We start from the raw sequence: 16,141 nt of genomic DNA on the forward strand, positions 1-16,141 counted from the left end.
ACTTAGGGGAATTAATCAGGCTGGAGGTGGTGGCAGGAAAAGGGAGGATGGGGAGGAGAGGGGAAAGGTGGCCATGGATGCTGAATGCTGGAGGACCTGGGTGATCATTCCTTACATGTCCATTGGGCTGTCTGGGGAGGAGCAGCCACAGCTCCTGGGAGATGCTGGGCAAGAGGGATATTCTAGAGGGTCAGGAGGGCCTGCCCACCCTTCCCTAGAAAGATGGTACTGGTTTTTAGGTCCAGGTGGTTCAGGAAATGACCACAGATGGAGCCCTGCCTTCCATGCCTGGACTTTAGAGGGTAGAGGGGGTGGATGATAGGGGGTCATTGGGGTAGGATGGGATGTTCTCCTGCAGTTGAGCAGAACGGACAAAGTCCCATTCCCTCCCCTCCCCCCCGTTGGCCCCAACTTCCCTAGGAGAATGTACTTGCCTTTTAAAATGTGTTTCCATCAGGAGTTCAGGGAGCCCATGAAGGGGCTTTGTTGGCGTTAGGAAAAAGCATCCTGTCTGGGCAGACCGATTAGGAAAAATCACCCTTCCGGGTACAATAATTACCAAAAGGCTGCATTTTCTCTAGGCTCTTGAAGGCTCGTGGTACAAGCCTCAGCTGAATTTGAGATACATTTCATCTCCAATCCCACTGCGTCAACCAAGTGCCTCTGGGTATAGTACAACTCAACAAGTGTGTCCTGCAGCCCTGTTCCCACCTTTGGGCCGCCGGGGATGGCCTCAGTCCCCTGCAACACCATGGAAAGAGCATGGGCTACAGAATCAACTAGCACTGGGTCCGAATCCCAGTACTGCCTCTACTGTGTGTGTCCTCCCACTCCTCTCGCCGGACCTCCATGTCCTCATCTTTAAAACGGGGATGGTAACAGCTCTTCCATCCCAAGGGTTGGGGATGATCGAAGGGGATGACATGTGAGGCCCCTCAGGAGTGTTCCATACATATCTGGGCCTGAATTCCCTGGTATCAGCCCAGATCCTGGCCTGCACCCTCCTGAGAACCAGGTCTGCCTGTCTCTCTCCCTGTGGCAGGGGAAGAACGGGGCTGGGGTCTGATGACTAATGAGGCTGGTAGATGGACCAAGGACTGAGCCTGGAGTCTGGGGCAGGATAGCATGTGACAAGAGTCTGGACCAGACCTTCAGAGTCCTTGGGTTTTGGGGGGTCATGGACCCCTTTGGACATTTTTTTTAAAGATTTTATTTATTTATTCATGAGACTACATAGAGAGGAGAGAGAGAGAGGCAGAGACACAGGCAGAGGGAGAAGCAGGCTCCATGCAGGGAGCCCGATGTGGGACTCGATCCAGGGTCTCCAGGATCACACACTGGGCTGCAGGCGGCGCCAAACCGCTGAGCCACCAGGGCTGTCCCCCATTGGACATTTGATAGAAGCTATAGACTCTCCACTCAGAAAAATGCATCTGCACACACACAGTTTTGCTTAATATTCCTGGGGCTCATGAACACAGTAAGACCTATTCATGGATCCCAAAGAACTCCCACCCTATAAGCAGCAGGTTCTTCTCCACCTCTCTCCAGAGGGGCCATCAGGGCACTGGATTCTTCCCCAGGGCAAGAAGAGGAGAAGGAAGAAAGGAAATCTTTATCTAATGAGCTGACTTTACATGTATTAGCGCATCTAAGGTTGTCAGTGAACCCTGAGTTATAGTAACTAGTCCCTTATGACAGATGAAGAACCTGTCTCAAAGAGTCGCAGAGACTTGTGCAAGCTCACACAGCTGGTGACAGGACCACGACTTGCATCTTCGTTGTCTGATTTCAGAGCTGTTCTAGTCAAGGTGAAGGCTTTTTCCTGACAGGCAAATGCCTTGGTTATGCCTTTGCAAGGAAAAAGAAGGGAGTCAAAGGCCTGGTTTTTCTGTTCTTTCTGTCTGTTCATCTATCCATTTATCCATCTCACCTAGGCACCCATCCATCTCCATCCATCTATCCATCCATCCACCCACCCATCCACCTACCAACCTGCTCATCCATCCATCTACCAACTACAAATCCTTTGTTCATCTTTCTGTGTATCCGTATCATCCATCCATCCATCCATCCATCCATCCATCCATATATCCATCTATTCATCATTCATCCTTCCATTATCCGACTATGTTCCCTTAGCACCTCCTCAATGTGAATTTCCAGAGATAAAGATAAAAGAAAGCATCATCTTTGCTTTTAAGAACTTCTGGGTCTCCAGGGGAAGATGAGATACATAGATTATTTTCTCATATGTGTCTTCCCTGCCCTACCCTAGGGTGTCAGGAAAAGAAATGTGGGAAATGTTGCCTATTAGATCCCCCTCTGGGTGATTCACTACTCACATTATTAGCACATTAAAAGATCTGACAAGTCCTACAGTCAAGAACTCTTTTCAACCCTTTTCAACCACTATTACCCCAAATGACTTGTCTCTAGAACCTATTTTAAGAGGATTGCCTGTTAAAAATCCCGTGGAATGAGATTGTCTCAGAATAGATTTTGGAAAATGCTGATAAACCAAGGAAGAGAGAACCAAGTGTCACTTAAAAACTACAGAGTAGTATTGGATTATAACCCAAAATATAAAATAAATATCCACGAGTCCATACCGATATAAATAAATGACTGAATCAATGAACAAAAGGGAGAATATACAAATCCCCTGTGTAGAAGAATTCCAAATAATTTATGTAGATACTCTGCTCTCAAGGAGTGGGAGTGTAACTCCCCAGTCCTTAAGTCAAAAAACAGTACATACAGTAGGCACAAAAGAAGTGAAGAAGCCAGACAAATGCTACTCCAGCCACATGATCATGATTAAGATCAATAGCAATATCTTGAATTGCTATGCTATTGCTATGTACCCTTGATGTGATGAGAGTGGCACTTTACCTCTGTGGTCTTCCTAAAACACATAACCTCAGTCTAATTATGAGAAAAACATCAGACAAATCCTAGCTGCGGTACATTCTACAAAATACCTGAACAGCAATCCTCTGCATTGTCCAAGTCATCAAAAACAAGGAAAGATCCAAGAAACTGTTGCAGCCAAGAGGACTCTAAGAAGTGACAACTGAATGCACTGTGGTACCCTGGGTGGGATCCTGAAACAGAAACAGGACACTAAGTAGAAACTAAAGAAATCAGAATAAAGAATGGACTTTAGTTAATAATAATGTATCAATATCAGCTCATTAATTGTGACAGATGTAAGATGTTAATAATAAGAGAAACTGGGTGTAGGGCATATGCGAAATCTTTGTATTATCTGTGTAATTTTTCTGTAAGTCTAAGATTGTTCTGAGATTAAAAATTATTTTCGAGGCGCCTGGTGGCTCAGTGGGTTGGGCGGCGGACTCTTGGTTTCAGCTCAGGTCGTGATCTCAGGGTCGTAGGATCGAGCCCTGCATCAGGCTTGGGGCTGAATGTGGAGTCTGCTTGTCCCTCTCCCTCCCCCTCTGGCCCTCTTCCTGCTTTCTCGCTCTCTCTCTAAAATAAATAAATAAAATCCTTTAAAAATTATTTTAAAAATAAGTAAATAGAGAAACAAGTAAATAAAATTGAACAAGCGAAGCACAGTGTTTGGGAAATGGCCTGGGGAAGACAATATTCGTGGTTGGGAGAAGAGATCTGCAATCAGAGAAGCCTGAGTTCTACAGCTCACCTACTGTGTGACCTTGAGCAACCTGCTTAATCTTTCTGAACTGGTTTCCTCGTCTGTAAAATGGGGAATTTAAAATGCCGACTATCAGTTGATTTGGATTAAATGAGGCAATGCATATAGAGTGCCAGGCACCAAGAAACATTGTGGGACTGTTAAATATACTAGCTTGTTATTTTTGGCAGGTGAGTGGAGGACCTGGGAAGGCTGCAGGGAGTGGGAATATTGGCACCCAACCCTTGGAGAATTGGTAAAATAGAAATAGGTTTGGGAGTGGAAGATCAGTTCCCCTCAAAGCAGAGAGGTCTTTTCCTCCATCCTAACTCCTGCCCTTTGGTTCCAGAGCAAGGCTAAGGGGCCTGGGAGGAGATAGAGACCTCACAGGTAGGCTCCTGACTTCCCACCCTAGCTATGGCCAAGGCTTGCCCTTCCGTCTGCCAGGGTCTCTGGGCTAAGTAATCGCTAATTCCTCCCTGATGAAGCACCTGTATCTGTAAGCAAATGAGCTGGCAGGTGGCGGCCCGGATAAAATATGACCTGCTCAGCAGGGGATTTGCTTACCAGTCGGGAGGCAGCCCATCCTGCTGCCTGCAGCCTGGAGGCCTCCAGGAAAATGCATAAATCACCGGCGCCCGCAGGGCAGGTGGGACCCGAAGAGTAAATACCCCCTGCTCAGTCCCCTGGCCGCAGGTCTATGAATACTTTCTCAGTGGCTTGGAAAAGAACCAGGAAGGGGGGGGGTTGGTGGGAATCAGGAGACTAGGGGAGTTCATTCCAGCTCCGCCACAACCCCAAGCTGTGGAGCCTTGGGCAAGTCACTTCCCCCCCTCTGGGCCTTAGTTCTCAACTCTCTCAAATAAGAAACAATCTTTCCCTCGGATTTGCTCCAAAGAACATAGAAGAAACTGTATGGAGTATTTGTTGTAATTCTGATTGCTACCATGTTGATACTATGTTGCTCTGGTGAAACCCGGGTGAGAGCTTAGGGGCTGGTAAAGTTTCCCGTGGGCTGGTAGCTTTAGGGAATTACCTTTAAGGCTATAGTATCAGTTGGCAGAAAACTGATCAGAGGCTTTTGCAAGGAGACACCATGATGTACAGAGAAGCAGAAGTGCCAGAGGCATCAGAGCTTGATTTGAATCCTACAGCTGCTGCTTGTTAGCTGAAGGGACTCGGGCCAGTCACCTTTCCCCTCTGATCCTCAGTTAAACTGATCTATAGAGCAGAATGAAGAACACGATCTTTTAGGTGGTGGTTATAAGGTGTAAATGAGATTACATTCCACAGTGCCTGGCTCATAAGTAGCCACCTGATAAAGGCTAGTTCTTCGAGGCTGAACCAGGTTTATAAATCAGATTTCCTAACTTTCTACTCAGCTCCTTGCTGAGACCTCAGAAATCTTGGGGGAATCTCCAGGCCTCTGTGAGCTGAATCACTGCCCCCACCCCCAGTCCCCTGCCAGGAGACTTCTGCAACTTGGACCTGGAAGACCCCTTGGGAGGTGCTCCAGCCCGGAGGCTGCGGGGACTGCATGATGAAGACAGAGCCGTTTGCTAATACCATGTGGCTGCTGTGACAGTCTGTTAATGCCATTTACAACGTGCTGTAATTATGTCTCACACATGCTGGCGGCCCAGCCAGCAGGAACATTCCCTGGGAGGGGCCTCGGAAAGATTCCTTTAGCAGGATGGGGGGTTGGGCTTTTTCAGGAGGCTGGGGGCTAGGGGGTTGGAAGCCTCTCTGAAGGTAGAGGAATTCCTCCCCTTGCACAGACCTACTTGCCTATCCTGGGCACCTGAGAAAGAGTTCACCCTGGCTTGGACCAGTGGTTTCCACCCAGAATTGCTATGGAACTTTGGCCAAGTCTTGGTTCCTCTCTGGGCCTCAGTATTCTCTTCCATAAAATAAGGATGTGGCGAAAGACAAATGTAGTTCTTAACACGTGTTGTGCATCTCCCTAGAAAAATGCACATAATCACATCCAATCCCATTGTATCCTGCATTTTCGGGGAGTTCACCGGCCACTGAAGCTCATTATAAAGTGCCAATGACCGTAGGCCAAGAAGCTCAGTTCTAGATCAATTCATGGACCCACTACAGATATATTTCAGCCTGTTTCTCCATCTGGGTTGTGAGGTCTCTATCTGCTGGATGCTGCTGCCTGTTGTTTGAGACATAGGTGTTCATGACAGTTAGTTGCTCACTCTAGATTGGGCTCCTTATCATAAAGTGCTCTAAAGGCTTTCTGCCTTGAATTTAATGGGACAGCTAATTTCTATAATGCTGCCCCAAACTCTGACATTCCAGGATCTTGGTGGTAGGTGATGTGCATTATCCTTGAGGCCTCAGCTTTGGAGTCAGACAGGTCCGAGTTACAATCAAGGCCCTTCAGGTGCCTCGCACAGGATAAGCGCCCAACACATGCCAGTTCTTCTGCTCTCATCACCCCACCGCCACCACCACAGCCATGCTGAGCTCAGACCCTCCTCTTCCTTTCTGGAGGAAGCTGAGAAGGAGTCTTGGGGAAAAGCTCTCGGGAATGGAGAAGCCTATTTCCAAGTCATTAGTCCCCCAGTGTCGGGCTGCAGGATGGATTTTGATCAAGAGCGGGGTGACATTTGGCAAAAGTTGCTGATGAGGGATTGAATGATTAATCGTCATGACAACCGGGCTGGAGTAATGACAGGGATGCGATGGCGCCCGAGTTAAACACAAAGCGGCCCCGCGAGCCGGGGCGGTAAATTACTAGGCATGTCACCGCTGTGCTTTTGGAGAAAGCGGCCGTGCGTTCCTAATGAGAGGTTAACTGTGTCCCCAAAGTAATTACAGCCGATTGAAGAGGTGGCTGGTAATTAGAGGATTAGCAGTGATGAGGCTCACCTGCATGGTTGCCATGGTGACAGAGGGTGGGTGGGGTAGGGAGGAGAGGACGGGTCGGACTCCTCCCCAAGGCAGGTGCCAGAGACCTCTTTAATGGTGCCAGCCTTGGTGTCCAGGACCCATGCGACAGGCCCAGGAGAACTGGTGAGCAAGCCCCAGGGTTCTGCCTCTGGTGGCTGGGCCTCAGTCTTCCCATCTGTAACGTGAGGTCTCGAACCCATTCAAGAACATGGAATAACAAAGCTGGAATTCTGGAACGTGCTGGTGTAGTCACATGACGTGTCTTTCAGACTCCAAATAGTCTTTAATTTGCCACCCTCCTCCCAAGCCTGGCATTGCTGGGACCCAGGGAACCATATGCAAATCCCACTTCTTGGCTGAGTGGCTCAAAGTCAAGAGTCTGAGCATGAGCCCCCACTTCCTCACCTATGAAATGGAGAGAACAATGGTTCCTACTTCCAAGGGCTGTCTGGAGAATGAAGTGAGATCATAACTGCAGAGCCCCGGCAGCCCTGGTGGCTCAGCGGTTTAGCGCCACCTTCAGCTCAGGGCCGGATCCTGGAGACCCAGGATCGAGTCCCACATCAGGCTCCCTGCATGGACCCTGCCTGTGTCTCTGCCTCTCTCTCTCTCTCTCAATCTGTTATAAATAATAAATAAATAAATAAATAAATAAATAAATAAATAAATAAATAAATAAATAAATAATAAAACTGCAGAGCCTGTAGGACAATGCCTGGCCCCTGCAAGAATTCTGTAACTGTTAGTGCTTATGGTCATCTTTATAAACACCTCTTTTTTTCCACTGACCTGGGGTAGCTGGGGGCAGAGAAGGGCCAGGGACCTCAATCTTTTGTTGGGGAATGGCTGAGCCCTCCCACATGTGACAGATGACAGGAACTCTAGGTGAAGATAGTAGGTGCCCACTTTTTGCTCACCTGCTGTGCATCCTTGGTCAAGTCTCTTTGTGTCTCTGAGCTTCCTGATTCCTGCCTGGCTGCCTCTTCTGTTGGGAGTAAGGAATAAAATGCTGGATTTGTGACACCTTCAGTATGTGCCAGACCCTCACTTGGTAATTTGTAACTATTAATTAATTTGATTCTCCACATAACCCATAGAATAATTATTTTGCCCATTTTTTAAAAACATGTTTTATTTTTTTAAAATATTTTATTTATTTATTTATTTGACAGAGAGAGAGAGCACAAACAGAGGGAGCAGCAGGCAGAGGGAGAGGGAGAAGTAGGCTCCCCACAGAGTAGGGAGCCTGACACAGGGCTCAATCCCAGGATCCCGGGATCATGACCTGAGCTGAAGGCAGACAGTTAACCATCTGAGCCACTCAGGCACCCAAAAGATTTTTTATTTTTAAATAATCTCTGTACCCAATGTGGGGCTTGAACCTACAACCCTGAGATCAAGGGTCACATGCTGTACTGACTGAGCCAGCCAGGCACTTCAATTTTTCCCAATTTTGAGAGGAGAAACCAAAGGCCCAGGGAGGTGGGATGACTAGCCCAGATGCATACAGCTGGAGTGAGTCAGGATATGAATCCAAGTCAGTCTAAAGTTCTTACACTTTCTACCATATGAAGAAGCTACTTTACATCCCAAGGAGAAGCCAGGCCCACCGCCTCCATCTAAGGGGCTGGGTACCCCATAGATGAAACTTTGGGAGAAGTCTCCCTGGGATTAGCCAGGGATGTTATGACATCACGAGGGTGGGGCTATCACCATGATGTATTGTGAGGCAGCAGCCCTGGCCTCTAGTGGAGTCTGCACACACCAGATTGAGATGCCGAGGGGTGGGGATGGTGACAGCAAAGTCCCCAAACTGGTCCCTGGGCTCCGGCCTCAGTGAACCGCTGAGCACAGTGGCTTAATTATTCCATCCATAAATGATAAGCCTCGTTCATTTCCAGGCCTTTATGACAAATTTATGTCCTTATTTCATGCGCTTGCTGCTGACCTTCCCGGGGATGGCAGGGAAACTGGTGTGGGGGTAGGGGGGCCTTCCTGAAAGGTGCTGTGGGACACTCTTGCTGTCATAGCTGTGGGGCCTCATGTCCTCTCCTGTCACCCGCAGGAGCAATCGTGGCCTCTGGCCTGTTGCAATTTACAAACCCTTTTCTCTGCTTGGCTACTTCTGGGAGGTGCCGGAGTGTGAGATAAGGGCAGAGCCTCTGGAGTTAGAAAGACCCTAGTTCAAGTCCAAGTCTGCTACTTTTGAGCTATGTGATCTTGAGCATGCGTGTTTCTCTGTCTCTGTCTCTGTCTCTGTCTCCTGGAGGAGGTAAAACACCTGCAAGTGTTCTGCGTGTAGTAAATACTCAATATTGGCTAGTGGTTATTGCTACTCTGGGGTTTTCACATCCGATTTGATTTACGGATTTGTCTTTTGGAGGTCCTGCTTGGGGCCTGGTGATCCTGGAATGGGCCATATCTTAAAGTAGAAGGACATCCAGATTTGGCCGCCAGGCCCTGCTTCTCTCTGAGCAGAGGAAGCTACAGAAACCACTGGTGCATGAGCCCAGCCCTGAGTAATCAAGAGCCCGATTCCGGCATTGGTCCCACCTCCCACTCGGAGCGGGCCTTGGGGACTTCCACCCCTTCTTCGGTTTTCTTATTCATCACAGGGCCTACCAGCATGGTACTCCTAGTTGCCATGGGCCAGATGTTCCAGCATAATCGAGGAATGCCAGAATCATCTTTTGGGGGCCAACTTCTGGAACCTACACAAGGCCCCCCAGCCTAGGCTGGGCTGACAGGCTCTGAGTGGCGAATGGGTACCACTCATGGAAACACAGGACCTTTGAGCAGACCGGCAGCTGAGAGCACCTCCTCCAGCCTCACGCTTCACAGACGACAATGCTCAAAACATGATCGCCATATATGAAGTGCTTACTGTATACCAGGCACCCCGGTCATAGCTTGCCCTCCATTTGTCTCATTCATTGCTCACCACAACCAGATGTGGGCCAGGTGTGACTGACTTCATTTATAAAGGAAGAACACAGAGGCCCAGGGAAGAACAGAGACTCAGGGAAGGCCACACAGCACCACCCATCTCCAGGTCCAGACCCTTCCCACGTGGATGCACCAAGAGCATTTAGTTGCATGTTCTTGCACGGGCGCATCTTCCCGTGTCCCTGCGTGTTTGCGTGGATGTGCCGATATAAGGAGATGGGCATGCCCCTTGCGCGCACACGTAGTGCCTGTGCATGCCATTTCTGGAGCACCTGTCCTGACTCCCTGTCCAGTGCTCTTTCCTCTGACCTTGTGCCATTCAACAAAGAGCTGGCTGGAAACGGAGCCTTTCAGCTTGGGGCGTGCCTGGCTTCCCGGGGTCTAAGGGAATGCATTTCATTTGCATACTTATTTGCATGCCAGGGCAGTCCCCCCACCCCTCAGCAGGGCCCAGCCTGGGCTGGGAAAACGTGTGCAGGTTCCTACACTGCCTGTAAACTCCATCGTCAGCCATCCATCCAAGGCGCGGTTTCTACGAGCTGGTTTCTATCATTCCCTCCACTGTGTAGATCACGGAACTGAGGTTTAGGATTTCTGGGCCAAGGTCATGATGCCAGCAAGTGGCAAAGCAGGGTCTGATGCTTGGTCAGAGAAGCCACATCCAGAGGTCTTTTCCCAATCCCACCCTGCCTGCAGCCTTGAGGTGGACGTGGAGGAGTGAGCCATTGGGAGGGGCTTCAGGGAGAAACCACAGAACCCTGGAAGTATCCCTTTGTTCGTGTGTGTTACGAGTGCATGGTTGTAGAAGGGTGTGTTTAATCATCTTTCAACAAAATGACTCAGCCTCTTATGTGACAGGTTCATAAACAACAATAATAATAAATGGCATAACAAACACATAGCCAGTGTGCATCGTGCACCAGGCTGGTGAGTTCTATTAATGTATTTAATCCTCATGACAACCCTGGGAGATGGGAACCTTATCGTTCCCCTTTACATATGGGGAAACAGAAGCACAGAGAGGTGAAGTAATTTGCTCGAGGTCACACAGCCAGTAAATGGCAGAGCTGGGATTCAAACCCAAGCCATTCAGGTCCACGGTTCATGGATCCAGCCATACCACTCTCAAGCTGTGCTGCTCCTAGCATGATAGGACACGTGATGGTGTAGGGGCGTGTCTTGGCTGGGGCTGCCACAATAAAATACCATAGAATGGGTGGCTTAAACTAAAGAAATTTCTTTTCTCATGGTTTAGAGTCCAAGAAGTTCAAGTTTGAGGTGCTAGCTGATTCAGTTTCTCTCTTTTTTTTTTTTTTTTTTTAAGATTTTATTTATTTGAGAGACGGAGGGAAGGAGAGAGAGATGCAGGCTCCCTGCTGAGCAGGGAGCCCAACGCGGGGCTCCATCCCAGGACCCCGGGATCATGACCTGAGCCAGAAGCAGATCCTTAACTGACGGAGCCACCCAGGTGCCCCTAGCTGTCAGTTTCTGGTGAGACCTGTCTTCCTGGCTTATAGACAACTGCCTTCTTGCTGTGGACTCCCGTGGTCTTTTCATGGTTTGCATGCATGGAGAGAGGCAGAGCTCTATCTCTGGTGTCTCTTCTAATAAGGGCATAATCTCTTCATGATGGCCACACTGTCATGACCACAGTTAGCCCTTAATGCCTCCCCAAGGCACCATCTCCAAATACCATCATACTTGGGGTTAGAGCTTCAACATATGGAGTGGGGTGGGAGAGCCGCCAACAGTCTATCACAGTATGTATGCTGTACACATGTGCACACGTACATGCATGAAGATGCATGCACACATGAATGTGTTTGTATTTCCATGTGCATGTTCATATGAAAGTACCTGTGGGTATAGAAGGATGTAGACGTATATTCATGTGTGAGTGTGTGCATGTAGGCGCGTGCCAAGCCTGCACATGTGTACATCTGAGGGTATGTACATGGATCTCTAAGAGGCTGGGGAACTTCATCCCAGTTCAGCCTTTCTGCCCATTAGTCCAATAGCCCCAAGAAAACTGGGGTCACACAGAGGGGGCTTGAGGTTGGGGGGCTTTGGGTAGTTAGAGCCTAAAGCTAGTGCTCCCTGCATCAGCGGGGGAGGGAATCCACCTAGCTGCTCACGCCCGTTGTACTGGCCTCCAGGAGACATTAATAATAGATCAGCAAATTCCAAATGTAAATAGGGCAATCAGGCCCGAAAACACAGACATTCATCACCCAGATACAAATTACGCTGCTGGCCTTGATGTAATTACTGGAGTTCGGCTCGCTGCATCGAGCCACCCCACCCTGTGTCCCAGCACGTTCCTTTGTGCTGGTGGTCTCCCCACCGAGGAGGCTCATCCACCTGACCCCAGAGGGTATCTCTGGTCACAGTCAAAACATCTCCAGTTGTCCTAAGCAGGTATGAAAATAGAAAACCCCTGGGATTCTTGGGCTTTGATGACCGAGCTCCAAAGTTCATGGGGCAGACATTAGACAATGAGTCAGATGCCTGCCTCAATGAGTAGATGTCCTACTCCCCAAGGTGGCTCCTTGTTCTGAAATAACTTGTTGTGTGACCTTGGGCAAGTCACTCACCCTTTCTGAGTCTCAATATCCTCTTCTATCCAAAGAAGCTAACAATACAAGAGCTAACAGTATAAAACAAGAAAATACAGTTTAGGGCTTTGCAGTTAGAAGGATCCAGTTTCAATCCCATCCTGTTGCTCTTGAGCTGGCAGATCTTGGGCAAGTTTCTTCCCTACTTTGAGCCTCAGCTCCTTTACCTGTAAAGTGGGTATAAGGGTGCGTATCGCATAGGATTATTTTGAGGAAAGAATAAAATAAGATTTTTCTTTTCATCGGTGAATTTAACTCATTCACATTTATTGTGATTATAATATCACATATAAAATATATATCAATACATCAAAAAATCTGTATCTATATTTAGTGATTATACAATTACATGTTTTATGGCAGACTTCTTTCTTGCCACATTTGTTCATGTTCCCTATTTATTAGTCTTCCTTATGTTTCATTCTTTACCATGGCTGTTATATTAGTCATCCATTATTCCAAAACGTAGTGGCTTACCATAATAACTGTTTAGAATCTCATAGTTTCTGTGGGTCGGGAACCTGGGAGTGGCCTAACATGGTTCTGGTTCAGGGTCTCTGACAAGAAGTTGCAGCCATGATGTCAGCCAAGGTTGCAGTCTCATCGGAAGCCTTGAATGGACTGGAGATCCTACTCCAGTAGGATCCCAAAGTGGCTCCTTAATCCCTCCCTGTGTGGATCTTCCGGTGGGGCTGCTTGAGTGTCCTGATGACATGGCAACTGGCTGCCCCTAGAGCAAGAGAGGTAAGAGAGCAAAGCAGAGGTTGTAATGTCTTTAATGACTTGACCCTCATAAGTCACGAGCTTCATGTCTGCAGTGTTGGTCACACAGGTCCTAGTCCCTCCATGTGGGAGAGGACTGCACAGCAGGTGGATACCCTAATGCAGGGATCACTTGGGCTAACTTGGAGCTTGGCTACCACACCTGCCTTGTGTTGGATTGAATGATAGTGTATGCAAAGCTCTCAGCCTGGGTACTGGGAGGAATCCATTAATCTCTGTGACCTCAGTGCCCGGCACAGTGCCTGACACAAGACTAGGAACCAACAAATGACAGGATGGCGAGAGAAGGACTGCAGCAGAATCTGGTAACCTCTCTGCAGAGCCGTTTCCTAGAGACCAGCAGGCTACTTGTACCCACATCCCCCTTCCTTGCCACTGCCCAGGCTTTGCCACGGAAGGCTGGGAGCTCCTGCCTTCTGTGAAGCTGAGAGGAGAGTCTAGACCGAAAGCAGTTTCCAGGCCTGTCTCGTCCCAACTTTACATTGATCAGTAATTAAACACAGCCTCCAATTACTATAACGTTTGGCGAGGCACCAAGCTCGCGTGAAACCTTGCAATAAACATCTGCTTTATAAATTGCCTCTCAGTGGAGCGCACCAGCGGGGTTCTTGGGGGTTGGGGAGAGAGAAAAGCAGGGAGCTGGGGAAGGGAGGAGAGGTGAGGGAGGGAGAGGGACAGACGGAGAGGGGAAGGGGGGCCTTCCAAGTGGTGGGAAGTGAGGCCCATCATTCCTCTACAGAATGCTCCCTCACCACCCTGCGAGGTGGGGGCCCTGAATTTAACCTAGAGCTGGGGAATCCTTGTCTCCCGAGATTGTGTCAAGAGCTGCACACATATCTAATGCAAATTACTTTTCTGTTGCTTTTTCTTTTTTCCCAAACCCATAACATCCCACTCACCTGTCATTTACATTTAGAGAGAGAAACATAAAGATTTATTAGCTACACTAGCAGCCTCTGTTGGGGGTGAGAGAGTCTCTAGGCTGCAGAGGAAGAGGAGGGTTCATGGTTTCTTACCACCGTCTTGGAGCTCCACCCCGCTGGACACACTGTCCGCTGAGCCAGAAATGGGCTGGTATACCCCACTCTGTCTCCTTCAGGCTCTTGCTCACAGAGACCACAAGGAGAAGGGAACCCCAGGATCAGAGGTCTGATGGAACTGGGCAGAGGGTTGGCTCAGCTCACTGAGACTTCAGGCAAGTGATTTGACCCTTTGGGCCTCTATTTCTGCACCTGTGAAACGGACATAAAACCCATGGAGGTGGGACACCTGAGGGGCTCAGCAGTTGAGCATCTGCCTTTGGCTCAGGGCGTGGTTCTGGAGTTCCAGGATGGAGTCCCCACAGCATTGGGCTCCCTGCAGGGAGCCTGCTTCTCCCTCTGCCTATGTCTCTGCCTCTCTCTGTGTCTTTCATGAATATATAAATAAAATCTTAAAAAAAACAAACAAACCCATGGAGGTTTGAGAGGATTAAGCGAGCAGTAGAAGCGAGGTAGTACAGTGGGTGGGGCAGGAGCTCTGAAGCCAGGCAGGCCAGCTCCTTGGACACGTCCTCTTTTTCAGCCCCCTCTGAAAATGGGCAGGTAAGAGTGTCAGCTCACAGAGGTGCTACGAGGTCTCAGCTGGGTGTGCTGCATGGTTGGCACTTAAATACCAGGGAGCTAGGACTCTCCAGGGCCTTCTGGGCTCTACCACCCGGTCTTTCCTCCACCATCTCTTCCCACCACTTGGAGACCATGCTTTACCCCTTGCCTGATGTGCGAGACCTGGGCTCTCCAGGGAAGACACTTTGATTGATCTGCTGTCTCTACCACTGTCCGCTCTCCAGCCAGCCTGTTTGCTCCCTTAAGACTGGAGGAGATCGAGGACTTCTGGCAGGTGGGGATGGGGGTGAAAGGGAGGACTGTCTGAGACCAAGCTGCCAGCCTGGGGAACCCCACAACCGCCCAGCACAGCTGAGATGAAATGAGATATCACATATGTTAATGTCATTATGGTCTGAAACCCCACCTGGGGGGTGTGGGGCGTGTCCTTCTCCCTTCCTCCACCCACCTTGTCCAGGTAAGATGCGAGGCAAGGTGAGTGAGGCCACCGCCCATCTCTACATCCAGGTGAGCTGCCAAGGCTTCAGAGTCCACCATTAAGAACCCATTCCTTGGCATTCGCATTGATGCTTGATCTTTTTTTTTTTTTTATCTTTTTATTTATAAATGAAAACAGCCCCCAGAAGGCTGCCTGAGGGAATCCCTTCTACCTTTAGCAAGAAATCATTTATGAAAGGACCTAATCTGAGAGTTAGTGGAGGACAGTCATCTTAGAGCCAGGGTCGTGGTAAATATTTGATGAATGAATGCACGAGTGAATGAAGCCTAAACTTTGGCACTGGCATCACTCTTGGGATGTTCACTATACGGGAGTCCAGCCTCACTGCAAACCCTTTTTCCTGACACACAGGGCAGCCTGGTCTGTCTCTAGACAACTCCAGGCATTGAAACATATTGCATATGTTGAGCTCAAACTCACTTCTCCGAAGCTTCTCTAGGGATCGTCTTGCTCCTGCAGCAGGGCTCCGAGGTCAACAATCCTAAATCACAGATAAGCAGTTGCCAATAAGTTTTGTAAAAGCTTGCCCTGCCATGTCAGGTGTTTATCAATGAAACCGACATAGCAGGTGAAGTTTTTATTCCGGTGAAGCTGTCAGCCCAACGCAACACACAGGTGCTCCTGTGAGTGGGAAGGTGGCACAATTGTAACAGGAACTCATCCGAGCCAGGTGCCAGGCACTATTTAAATGCTTGCACATCTACTGCTTCCAGCACCCTGGGGAGTTAGGTGCCAGGAAACCGAGACTCAGAGAGGTCAAGCGACTTGCCCGAGATCCCACAGCTGCAGGGTGATCAGGGCAGAGATCTGAACCAGAGTATCTTGCTTCAGAGTCGGGGCACCTAAGCCTTATACAAAACTCCAGTCGTATTTACTTTTTTTTTTTTTTAAGATTTTGTTTTATTTATTCATGAGAGACACGGAGAGGGAGGCAGAGACACAGGCAGAGGGAGAAGCAGGCTCCATGAGCGGAGCCCGATGCGGGACTTGATCCTGGGACCCTGGAATCACAACCTGAGCTGAGGGCAGATGCTCTACCACTGAGCCACCCAGGCGTCCCCCAGCCATATTTGCTTGTGAATCAGGATTCTTTTTTATTTTATTTTATTTTTTTTAATTTATTTTTTAT

General features: G+C 48.9%; 1 long non-coding RNA gene across 1 annotated transcript; it reads right to left on the reverse strand.

The window, feature by feature from the left end:
- Positions 1-1,260: 1,260 nt before the first annotated feature.
- Positions 1,261-8,197, reverse strand: LOC144299504 (uncharacterized). The gene is made up of 5 exons (XR_013366212.1): positions 8,122-8,197; positions 7,483-7,550; positions 4,695-4,879; positions 2,985-3,107; positions 1,261-1,851 (listed from the first exon to the last, which is right to left on the reverse strand). It is a non-coding gene; the product is annotated as an uncharacterized LOC144299504 (long non-coding RNA).
- Positions 8,198-16,141: the final 7,944 nt, after the last annotated feature.

Source organism: Canis aureus, chromosome 27 (assembly GCF_053574225.1).
Source record: "Canis aureus isolate CA01 chromosome 27, VMU_Caureus_v.1.0, whole genome shotgun sequence".
NCBI classification, from domain to species: Eukaryota; Metazoa; Chordata; class Mammalia; order Carnivora; family Canidae; genus Canis; species Canis aureus.